Source organism: Arachis duranensis, chromosome 4 (genome assembly GCF_000817695.3).
Source record: "Arachis duranensis cultivar V14167 chromosome 4, aradu.V14167.gnm2.J7QH, whole genome shotgun sequence".
Taxonomy (NCBI): Eukaryota; Viridiplantae; Streptophyta; class Magnoliopsida; order Fabales; family Fabaceae; genus Arachis; species Arachis duranensis.
The window spans coordinates 73459668-73472071 of record NC_029775.3 but is presented as its reverse complement, the minus strand read 5'-3'; positions in this window follow the sequence as shown (position 1 = coordinate 73472071).

Sequence of the window (12404 nt, the reverse complement as noted above, 5' to 3'; positions counted from 1 at the left end):
ATTCCGACATGATCGAGAACCGACAGCTGAATAGCCGTGCTGTGATAGAGCGCGTTGAACATTTTCACTGAGAGGACGGGATTGTAGCCATTGACAACGGTGATTCCCAACATACAACTTGCCATGGAAAGGAGTAAGAAGGATTGGATGAAGACAGTAGGAAAGCAGAGAAACAGAAGGGACAAAGCATCTCCATACGCTTATCTGAAATTCTCACCAATGAATTACATAAGTATCTCTATCTTTATTTTATGCTTTATTCATAAATCATTCATAACCATTTGAATCTGACTGACTGAGATTTACAAGATGACCATAGCTTGCTTCATACCAACAATCTCCGTGGGATCGACCCTTACTCGCGTAAGGTTTATTACTTGGATGACCCAGTGCACTTGCTGGTTAGTTGTGCGAAGTTGTGATAAAGAGTTGAGATTGCAATTGAGCGTACCATGTTGATGGCGCCATTGATGATCACAATTTCGTGCACCAATCTCCATTGTTGCTGTTGTCCCTACTTCCTTGTTGGTGGTTGTCCCTCCAATTTTGATTGTAGTTGCCACCCCCTTGATTGTAGCTTCCTCTTTGATGGGGATACCCTTGGTTGAAATTGCCGCCTTGTTGGTAGTACCCTTGACTTGGGCGGTCATAAAAGTTGTGGGTAGCCGCCAAGGTGTTTTCTTCTTGAAGACTTGGGCATTCATCGGTGTAGTGGGAATAGCAAGAACAAATGCCACACACCTTTTGAGGAACCAATTGTTGACTATATTGTTGAGGGGATGGTGGAGGTTGATGTTGGTAGGGTTGTTGTTGACAAGGTTGTTGTTGGCCCAATTGGAGTTGCTTTAGGATGTTTGTCACTTCGCCCAAGGATTTGGCTAGAGCGGCGGTCTCACTACTTGGTGACACCTCATTCACGGTTTTGGGGCGGTTAACTCTTCTTCTAACATGTCGATTGGACTCGGCTAAGTCACCAATGAGTTGCCATGCTTCCTCCGCTGTCCTATATTTAGACAAGGAACCATTGCTAGAGGAGTCCAAAAGAGTCCTATCTTGTTCTCGCATCCCTTGGCATCTGTAGCCTAGCAACACTTGAGTGTCGATCATGTGGTTAGGGCATGTATCAAGGAGTTTGTTAAACCGTTCCCAATACTCGCATAGAGGTTCATTTTCGCCTTGTATAATGCATGAGATCTCCTTCCTTAGCCTATCCATCTTTTTCGGTGGGAGAAATTTTTCTAAGAATCATCTTCTAAACAAGTCCCAATCAGTAATGACTTCATTAGGTAAGGTGTAGAACCATTCCTTGGCTTTATCTTCAAGAGAGAAGGGAAAGGCAAACAACCATATAGCAACTTCATCGGATCCTTCCTGCCTAGTTGTTGAGCATATACGATGAAAATTTTTGAGATGTCGAATAGGATCTTGTGCGGGAAGTCCATGGAACCTTGGTAGGAGGTTAATCAAAGCGGTCTTGAGTTCAAATTTTGCATTCAAGTTGGGATGAAGTACATGAAGAGGTTGAAGAACATAATCCGGTGCACCCGCTTCCTTGAGAGTAACTCTCCTTGGAGCGGCCATGGTGTTGGTGCCTAGATCAAGAGAAGATCTATTAGTGGTGTTAACAGAGGAATGAGTAGTGCCTTCTTCAAGTGACGGTTCAATATTCACTTCGGGTGGAGTTGGTGAGTTGGTGGGAACGTTTTCACTTTCCCCAAAAGCTAACCGCCTTCGAGCTTGTCTAAGTTGAGACAAAGTTCGTTCGATTTCCGGATCAAATAGGACTAAGCTTGGATTTGGTTGTGAACGCGTCATGCAATGAAGAAGATCAAGAGTTCATGGTAATAAATGGGATTAGTCACTCAAACAAAGAGATAATGGAGAGATGCAAATTTACACTAAACAATAACACGGCACACATAAGCTAGTTCCCCGGCAAAGGCGCCATTTTGATAAACAGGATTTTGCATGTTGATATAGAATTCAATAGAGAATAGAGAGTACAATCGTGAGTATAGTCTAATCAACACTTAGACCTCGCATCAAACAATTCTACAATCTACAATCGAGAGTATTAATCTCCCGAGTCGTCCTCCCTTGGAATTGCTAGAGAATGCATGTTATTGATTAGGAAGCTTTTTGTTATGAATTGGTGTATTGATAGCAAAAGTAGATGACAAACAATCAATATTAAAGGACTTGGCCTAGGGTTAGTATTAGAAACTCTATCACTATAGTTTCCTTCAATGATGATAACAATTAAGTCTTGCTCCACTTAGTTGACCTCTAAGTATAGAGGAGAGTCAAGTGAAAGTAATTAGCTTGGATCACAAGTCTTAGCTTCACCCTAAGGGAATCTAAATTTAGTGCATCCCAAACCAATTAGCAAACCTTAATTCTCAATCAACAATTGACATTCACTATTCAACTTCCCTAATGATCCAAACCCTAAGCCAAGTGGGAGATTTCTACTCCATAACTAGTATTGGCATTTTGTCAAACAATTGATGAGCATTCATGAAAGACATTGAGGAATTAGAATGAAGAATGGAAATGAAGGAATCTAAATCATACAATTATTTACAATTGAACAATCACAAGTAAGAAACATGAAATTACCTCAATTCAATAGTTCCAATATCCAAGTAACAAAAGCAAAGCTAGATCCCAAGTGAAAGGATCAAAGAACACTAATTGAGAATATGAGAAGAGTAAATCTACTAATTGCATCAAAATAAAGTGTATTACAATGGATCTCACCAAGAAAAATCAATGGAGAATGGTAATGGAGATTTGAGAAGAGTGAAATTCTAGAGAGAAGTTGGAGATTCTCTCTCTACCCAAAGTGTAACTAACCCTAAGAAATATCTAGAAAAATGTAAAAATGAGCAAAAGTCCCTTAACCCTTCAACCCTTGGTCTTCTTAAGCTTTTCCGCCAAAATAGTTTCCCAAAAATGGGGCTTCCAACTGTCTCCACGCTCAGGTCACGTGCTCTCTTAAAAAATCATGTGAGACCATCGACGCGTACGTGCACAGCACGCGTACGCGTCCTTGGGGCAATTGCAATCTGCGCACAACCGTAATGTACGCGGACGCATCCATGAGGATCATGACTTAGCCGCTACACGCGCCGGCTTGTAACTTGGCTCTTGGCTTTGGCTTCTGGCTGCGCAATCCACACGGACGCGCCATGTACGCCCACGCGTCCTTGCTGAGGTTTTCAAAGCTTATTTTCTCATGCTCCTTTCCTCTACACCCACTTTCCTTCTCTCCTCCGGGTCATCTCTGCCCTATATTCTGAAACCACTTAACACACAGGTCACGGCATCGAATGGCACCAAGGGAGGATTAGAAATGTATCTAATTTAGTACAAAATAAGCATGTTTCCATCCATGAGGCAAAATTAGGAAGGGAACACAAAGTTATGTATTTTCATATGAAAAGTGTGTGGAATCATTGATAAAACCATCGAAATCAGTACAAGATAAACCCTTAAAGTGGGGTTTATCAGACCACATTAGATATATTCTATGATGGTCTATCTGAATTTTCCAAGAAGTCACTGGACCACTCTGTAGGTGGATCCATTCACCTAAAGAAAACGCATGTAGAAGCTCAGGAACTTATTGAAATGGTTACAAATAACCAGTTCATGTATACCTCTGAGAGGAATCCTGTGAGTAATGGGACGCCTCAAAAGAGAGGAGTTCTTGAAATTGATGCTCTGAATGCCATACTGGCTCAGAATAAAATATTGATCCAACAAGTCAATATGATCTCTCAGAGTCTGAATGGTTTACAAAATGCATCCAACAGTACTAAAGAAGCATCTTCTGAAGAAGAAGCTTATGATCCTGAGAACCCTGCAATGGCAGAGGTGAATTACATGAGTAAAGCCTTTGGAAACACCTATAATCCTTCATAGAAAAATCATCCAAAATTTTCATGGAAGGATCAACAGAAGCAAGGCTTCAATAATAACAATGGTGGAAGAAATAGGTTTAGCAATAGCAAACCTTTCCCATCATCATCTCAGCAACAGACAAAGTATTCTGAGCAGAATTCTTCTAGCTTAGCTAACATAGTCTCTGATCTATCTAAGGCCACTCTTAGTTTCATGACTGAAACAAGATCTTCTATTAGAAATTTGGAGGCACAAGTGAGCCAGCTGAGTAAAAGGGTTACTGAAACTCCTCCTAGCACTCTCCCAAGCAATACAGAAGAGAATCCGAAAGGAGAGTGCAAGGCCATTGATATAATCAACGTGGCCGAAACCCTAGAGGAGGAGGAGGACGTGAATCCAATTGAGGAAGACCTCAGGGGACGTCCAATGGTTAGTACGAAAATCCCTAATGAGGAACCAAAGGAATCTGAAGCTCATATAGAGACCATAGAGATTCCCTTGGACCTCCTTTTACCATTCATGAGCTCTGATGACTATTCATCTTCTGAAGAGGATGAAGACATTATTGAAGGGCAAGTTGCCCAATATTTAGGAGCAATCATGAAGCTGAAAGCCAATCTGTTTGGTAATGAGACTTGGGAGGAAGAGCCTCCCTTGCTCACCAATGAACTGAATACATTAGTTCAGCAAAATTTACCTCAAAAGAAACAGGATGCTGGTAAATTCTTAATACCATATACCATAGGCACCATGACCTTTGAAAAAGCTCTGTGTGACCTGGGGTCAGGGATAAACATGATGCCCCTCTCTGTAATGGAGAGACTGGGAATCTATGAGGTACAGGCTGCCAAATTCTCATTAGAGATGGCAGATAAATTTATGAAAAAGGCTTATGGACTAGTAGAGGACGTGCTAGTGAAGGTTGAAGGCCTTTACTTCCCTGCTGATTTCATAATCCGAGACACTAGGAGGGATGAGGATGAATCCATCATCCTTGGAAGACCCTTCCTAGCCACAGCAAGAGCTGTGATTGATGTTGACAGAGGAGAGTTGATCCTTCATCTGAAAGAAGAATGCCTTGTAGTAAAGACTCAAGGTTCTCCATCTGTAACCATGGAGAGTAAGCATGAAGAGCTTCTCCCAATACAGAGTCAAACAGAGCCCCCACATTCAAACTCTAAGTTTGGTGTTAGGAGGCCACAGCCAAACTCTAATTTTGGTGTTGAGAGATCTCAACCATACTCTGATCATCTGTGAGGCTCTATGAGAGCTCACTGTCAAGCTATTGACATTAAAGAAGCGCTTATTGGGAGGCAACCCAATTTTATTTTAATTTTATCTATATTATTTTGTTTTCTTTTAGGTTGATGATCATGTGAAGTCACAAAGACAATTATAAAAATAAAGAAAAAAATAAAAAACAGCATTGAAAACAACACACCCTGGAGGAAGGACTTACTGGCGTTTAAACGCCCAATCTGGCACCTTTCTGTAAATGCCAGAATAGGGCACCAGACTGGCATTTAAACACCAAAATAGGGCAACAAACTGGCGTTTAGACACCAGAATAGGAAGGAAAGCTGGCGTTTAAACGCCAGAACAGGACAGCAGACTGGCGTTTAAACGCCAGAATTGCACTCTAAGGCGTTTTGAACGCCCAATTGGAGCAGGGATGAGAATTTCTTGACCGCTCTGGATCTGTGGACCCCACCAGATCCCCACCAACCTCAACTCACTCTCTCTCCTCTTCACACCTTTCTACACCACTCTTCCCCAAATACCCTTCACCAATCACTTTCTTAACTCTTCCCCAAAACCCCCCACCCACCTTCAAAATTCAAAACCATTTCCCTCCCAAACCCACCCAAACCTTTCGGCCACTCTCCTTCCCTTTTCCTATAAATACCCCTCTTCACTCCTTCATTTTCACACATCATACACACCTTCCCCTCCCCTTGGCCAAAATACATACACCTTCTATCTCCATTTTCTTCTTCTTCCTTTCATCTTTTGCTTGAGGACGAGCAAATATTTTAAGTTTGGTGTGGTAAATGCATTGCTTTTTTTTTTTTCATAACCATTTATGGCACCTAAGGCTAGAGAAGCCTCTAGAAAGAGGAAAGGGAAGGCCTGCCTCCACCTCTGAGTCATGGGAGATAGAGAGATTCATCTCAAAGGTCCATCAAGACCACTTCTATGAAGTTGTGGCCAAGAAGAAGGTGATCCCTGAGGTCCCTTTTAGTCTCAAAAAGGGCGAATATCCAGAGATCCGATAAGAGATCCAAAGAAGAGGTTGGGAAGTTCTTGCTAACCCCATTCAACAGGTCGGAATCTTAATGGTTCAAGAGTTCTATGCAAATACATGGATTACAAGAAACCATGATCAAGGTATGAACCCAAACCTAAAGAATTGGCTTACAATGGTTCGAGGGAAATACTTAGATTTCAGTCCATAAAATGTGAGGCTAGTGTTCAACTTGCCAATGATGGAAGAAAACGTACGCCCCTACACCAAAAGGGTCAACTTTGATCAAAGGTTGGACCAAGTCCTCATGGACATATGTGTAGAAGAAGCTCAATGGAAAAGAGACTCAAGAGGCAACCTAGTTCAATTGAGAAGACCAGATCATAAGCTTGTGGCTAGAGGATGGTTGGAGTTCATCCAACGCTCTATCATTCCCACTGGCAACCGATTTGAGGTAACTGTGGATCGGGCCATCATGATCCATAGTATCATGATTGGAGAGGAAGTAGAAGTTCATGAAATCATACCTCTAGAACTCTACAAAGTGGCTGACAAGCCCTCACCTTTGGCAAGATTAGCCTTTCCTCATCTCATATGTCACCTTTGCTATTCAGTTGGGATTGTCATAGAGGGAGATATCCTCATTGAAGAGGACAAGCCCATCACTAAGAAGAGGATAGAGCAAACTAGAGAGCCCATTCGTGGCACTCAACAAGAGCATGAGGAAGTCCCTCATCAAGAAATCCCTGAGATGCCTCAAGGGATGCAATTTCCTCCACACAATTATTGGGAACAATGATGATTGGATTTTTTACAGTTTAGAATTTCACTAATGAAATCTCGTTGTAAAGTATAGTTTCTAAACCAACAATAATCCTTTTATACAAAAATTTGTTTGTCACAAGTACAAACCCCTAAAATCTATAAACCGAAGTATTTAAACCTCGGGTCATCTCTCAAAGGACTTGTAGGATAGTGTTCTTGTTATTGGTTATAAACTTGTTTATTTTGGGGTTTTAGGTGAGAAACATGAATAGTAAATGGTAATAAAATTCTAATAACAAAATGATCTTGGCAAGGTTTGGTGGTCAATGATCTCTATCATTATCACTAGCCACAATTATGATAGTTGCAAGGATCAATCCCACTAAGTCATCCTTTAACAAGTAGCAAAGGAAAGTCAAGTGAGTTATATCAATCCAAATCCATAAGTCCTAGCTATCTACTAATTGAATTAATGAAGGCTAAAGTCAATGGCTATCAACTATCAATCACTTGGATATTAGTAACTCAAGAAATCCTAAGTTACCTTCCCAAGCCAAGAATCATAAAATTCTACTCTAAAATCCAACCAAACATTTCATCAAACACTTGGAAGGTACAAAAGAAAAGTATAGTAAATCACAACAAGAATGAATTCTAACAACAATTGAATGCAAAGAATTAATAACAACAATCAAGGAAATCGCAATTATAATGAATTACATCAAATTGCATTATTAAAAGAAAACAAAAGAACAAAAATAGATCCACAATAAAGTGAAGAATTACAAGGATTAAAGTACAAAACTAGAGAGAGGAAGAAGAGAGGGAGAAGAATTGATAGAGGAATCGTAAATCAAAGCATGAATTAAAAATCTACATCTAAGAGGAGAGATTAACCTAAACCTAATCCTAATTTTAGAGAGAAGTGAGAGCTTCTCTCTCTAGAAATTACCTCTAAAATAATCATAATGTGAATGAATGAACTAAAAATGCTAGAATTGTAGAATTTCCTTTCTTCCCCTTCAATCCTTGGTCCTTTAAAGCACTTTGGCTCCAAAATTGGTTGTAACTGGGCCCCACAGCTTCCCAAAAATTGCTGGGCACATTTTCTATTTAAAAATCACGTGCGGCCTTCGGCGCAGATGCGCAAGGTACGCGTACGTATCCCTGGCCGATTTAGCAATGTGCGCGCGAGCGCCTTATGCGCGTGCGCGTCCTTGGCCGGGATTAATTCTTTGGCTTTTTATGCTTCTCCCCACTTGCATGCTTCCTTCCTTGCTCCTTTGATCCATTCCAAGCCTATTTCATTCTGAGATTACTAGCAAACACATCAAGGCACCTTATAGAATCAAGAGAGAATTAAAATTATCAAATTAGAGGCCTAGAAAGCATATTTTTACAATTAAGCACAAATAAGGGAGAGATCACAAAATCATGCTAATTCATTGGCTAAATGTGAGAAAAGGTTAGAAAAATACTCTAAATTCAACACAAGATAAACCCTAAAATTGGGGTTTATCAAACAACTCAACACTTCTTTGGAAAGCTTGAGTTACAACATGGACCAATTAAGGGTGGAACACCAAGAGCACTCCATCATTCTCCATGAGATTAGAGAAGATCAAAGAGCTATGAGGGAGGAGGAACAAAGGCAAGGAAGAGACATAGAGGAGCTCAAGAGCACCATTGGTCCTTCAAGAAGAGGAATACGCCACCCTCACTAAGGTGGACTCATTCCTTAAACTCCTTGTCTATTTATTTTTCTGTTTTTCGGCTTTATGCTGTAAGTTCTATCTATGTTTCTGTCTTCACTACATGATCATTAGTGTCTATTGTCTATGTCTTAAAGCTGTGAATAATTCCATGAATCATTCTCCTCTCTTAAATGAAAAATGTGCTTAATTACAAAAGAACAAGAAGTACTTGGATTTCAAATTTTATCTTGAAACTAGTTTAATTATTTTGATGTGGTGGCAATACTTTTTGTTTTCTGAATGAATGCTCGAACAGTGCATATTTTTTATCTTGTTATTTATGAATGTTAAAATTGTTAGCTCTTGAAAGAGTGATGAACAAAGAGAAATGTTATTGATAATCTAAAAAATCATGAAATTGATTCTTGAAGCAAGAAAAAGTAGTGAATAACAAAGCTTGCGAAAAAAATTGGCAAAAAAAAGAGAAAAAAAAGAAAAGAAAAAGAGAGTGTGCTTAAGAACTCTGGACACCTCTAACTAGGGACTTTAGCAAAGCTGAGTCACAATCTGAAAAGGTTCACCCAGTTATGTGTCTGTGGAATTTATGTATCCGGTGGTAATATTGGAAAACAAAGTGCTTAGGGCCACGGCTAAGACTCATAAAGTTGCTGTGTTCAAGAATCAACATACTAAACTAGGAGAATCAATAACACTATCTAAAATTCTGAGTTCCTATAGATGCCAATCATTATGGATTTCAAAGGATAAAGTGAGATGCCAAAACTGTTCAGAAGCAAAAAGCTAGAAGCCCCGCTCATCTAATTAGAACTAGGTTTCATTGATACTGTGGGATTCATTATATATTCTCTTCTTTTTATCCTATTTTGTTTTCAGTTGCTTGGGGACAAGCAACAATTTAAGTTTGGTGTTGTGATGAGCGGATAATTTATACGCTTTTTGGCATTGTTTTTATATAGTTTTTAGTATGTTTTAATTAGTTTTTAGTATATTTTTATTAGTTTCTAAGCAAAATTCATATTTCTGGACTTTACTATGAGTTTGTGTGTTTTTCTGTGATTTCAGATATTTTCTGGCTGAAATTGAGGGACCTGAGCGAAAATCTGATTCAGAGGCTGACAAAGGACTGCAGATGCTGTTGAATTCTAACCTCCTTGCACTCGAAGTGGATTTTCTGGAGCTACAGAACTCCAAATGGTGCACTCTCAATTGCATTGGAGAGTAGACATCCAGAGCTTTCCAGGAATATATAATAATCCATATTTTTCGCGAGTTTTGACGATGTAAAATGGCGTCAAAATGCCAGCTCTCTACTCTTTTCTGGCGTTAAAACGCCAAAACTGGCATAAAAGTTGGAGTTAAATGCCCAAACTGGCATGAAAGCTGGTGTTTAACTCCAAGGAAGACCTCTACGTGAAAACAAGCTTGAATGTATATCTCTTGGGTTTCTAATCAACAATTCACATCGACTCCCCTCTGACAATGGGGCATCTAAATCTGAGATCAGAGTCTTCGTGGTATAAACTAGAATCCATTGGCAGCATTCTTGATATCCGAAAAGTCTAAACCTTGTTTGTGGTATTCCGAGTAGGATCTGGGATGGGATGACTGTGATGAGCTTCAAACTCGCAACTGTAGGGCGTGGTAACAGACGCAAAAGGATAGTAAATCCTATTCCTACACGATCAAGAACCAACAGCTGATTAGCCATACAATATCTGTGCATGGTATTTTTCATCCGAGACGAGCAATCTGATAGTTAATAAGCCATACAGAAACCGTAGAGGACCATTCTCACTGAGAGGACAGGAGGTAGCCATTGACAACGGTGACACCCAGCATACAGGTTTCCATAGAAAGGAGTATGAAGGATTGGATGAAGGCAGTAGGAAAGCAGAGATTCAGAAGGAATAATGCATCTCCATGCACTTATCTGAAATTCCCACCAATGAATTACATAAGTATCTCTATCTTTATTTTATTTTTATTTATCTTTTAATTATTAAAACTCCATAACCATTTGAATCCTTCTAACTGAGATTTACTAGGTGACCATAGCTTGCTTCAAGTCGACAATATCCGTGGGATCGACCCTTACTCACGTAAGGTTTATTACTTGGACGACCCAGTGCACTTGCTGGTTAGTTAGGCGAGGTTGTGAAAAAGAGTGATATTATAATTGTGCGTACCAAGTTGTTGGAGCGATTGAGATCACAATTTCGTGCACCAGAAATGACCTGGGAATTCTACTCCCAGTATTTCATTCTTAATTGTGACATCCTCTTCTAAATTGATAAGTGGAATTTTAGTTAGTTGAGAACTGTACTTACAACGTTATTTTATTAGAAATTCTTAACTGGTAATTTTCCGCCCGTCAGTTAACTACCAGGACATGTCGGGTTGGCTGTATAATCGATAGATGAGACTCATCAGCCATAGGACAGGCATACATCATATGCATTTGTTTGTTTGCTTGAGCATGCATTGTTTTGGTTTGTTTAATTGTTTAATTCTGCTTATCTACTACTTGTCCTACTTGCTGTAAATGCTTCTCTATCTGTGTTTTCCTTGTTCAATTGTATGTGTATGTTTTCTAAGAAACCCCTCTTGGCGGTCGTGTGAAGGGGTTGTCCCACGGGTGATTCAGAGGATTAGAGGAGATAGAAAGTAGAATGTTAGGTTAAATTTTGATTCAGAACTTGAATACCTTAGATAACTTACCTAATTTTCTGGTTTAGTTGAAACTTTAAGCTGAAATCTAAGTGTCGAAGTTCTAGGAATGCCTTTGACTTTCCCGGGACCTTTTATATTAACTATTCGGGCACCTTTACCATACTGAGAACCTCCGGTTCTCATTCCATACTATGTTGTTTCTTTTCAGATGAAGGTCGAGAGGCATCTCTCTAGGCGTCTAGATACCTGTGGCAAAAGTGGTTACTGGATTATTTTGTTGTCTTCGCGGGCTGAGTTAGGAGCTTGTTATTTTGTATCTTTGACACTCCATTCCTACTTTTTTTGTCTTATGTTTAATAGTTATAGCTTTCTTAGCACGCAAGATTACTCGTTCCTTGAGCGTTGCACTTTTATTTCGCAATTTTTATTTTCTCTATTCTTCAAGGCTCCTAGCATATTATAATCTTTCTGCTATTATATGTACACATTTTATTTTAGAGATCGTAATATCACACCACCTCTGTTTTATGACTTAAGCGTAAAGCCTAGTGTGGTAGGGTGTTACATTATGGTATCTGTTCATACCCTGACCGGGCTCCTCCAACTCGGCAAAATCCATGAAAGGTCCGACCTCGTCCCAAGGCCCACGCCTGAGGTCGGACCTCGGACAATAAAGCTAAAGAAGGCCCATCAAAAGGAACGCAGCCCAAAACCTAAAGGCCGAAAAGGCCTAGGAAAGGCGGTTCCACAAAGATAGAGATAAAACTCCCAAAAGATAAGATAAGATAAGAATATCTTATCCAGGGAAGATCACGGCCAACTACTATAAATACACTGGAGCACCCAGGTATGGCATACATTCCACATTCTACACATATCTGCTTGAACCCATGCTAACTTAAGCATCGGAGTGTCATTGCAGGTACAACCACCAACCACTCCACATATCAAGCTCGGGTCCTTGACCCCCACCTCGGGCCTCTCCAAGACGACCGAGCTACACGTTTCAGGTAACCCTCGGAACATTGGCGCCGTTGCCGGGGACCTGGAAAGTCATCCCTCTACCATGGCGGACGACCCTCACAACAATGACCGCGCTGCAT